This window comes from Lupinus angustifolius, chromosome LG03 (genome assembly GCF_001865875.1).
Source record: "Lupinus angustifolius cultivar Tanjil chromosome LG03, LupAngTanjil_v1.0, whole genome shotgun sequence".
Taxonomy (NCBI): Eukaryota; Viridiplantae; Streptophyta; class Magnoliopsida; order Fabales; family Fabaceae; genus Lupinus; species Lupinus angustifolius.
Window position 1 is genome coordinate 7620066 of NC_032011.1, and position 568 is coordinate 7620633.

General features: G+C 38.6%; 1 protein-coding gene across 1 annotated transcript in view; it reads right to left on the reverse strand.

The window, feature by feature from the left end:
• The window catches only part of LOC109343313 (DEAD-box ATP-dependent RNA helicase 51-like), a 10724-nt gene that overhangs the window by 2919 nt on the left and 7237 nt on the right, over positions 1–568 (reverse strand).

Consider the following 568-nt stretch of genomic DNA (forward strand, 5'->3'; position numbering starts at 1 on the left):
AGGGAAACTGCTGGCAGTTTCCATTTCATTCTTGTACTCTTGTATCTCTTTCTTTCAATACAATTTCATAGATTCAAGATCAAATTGATCTTGGATACATTCTTTCTTCAATCTTTCTACTCTTTCTTTTCGTGATTAATACCAGTTCTAACAGTGGGGTCGGTATATGGATTGAACAACATCATAAACTATGTCAATAGACAAACTATTTACATATGCTTCTTAATGGATTGACCCATTGTATCAAATTCCAGATCCCATTACCTGATGCAGCCGAATTATGGCGATCATGGTGACCACCATATCACCCCACAATTGCAGCGACACGGAATTACAATGATGTAGTCGCATCAGCCTCGACCCACAACACAATCGCATTTGGGCAGCATTAAATTCAAAAAAAAAATTCAATCACAATTTCATGCTGCAAAGGCCACAATTCACGTCCCAATGACTGCAATCGCCCTAAGCGCAAAGGCGGACACAATTTAAAACACTGGTTTGACCTTATAGTTTATCTTGCTCTTCATCTACCTATACGGATTAAGCTACCCTATGTTTGATCAAC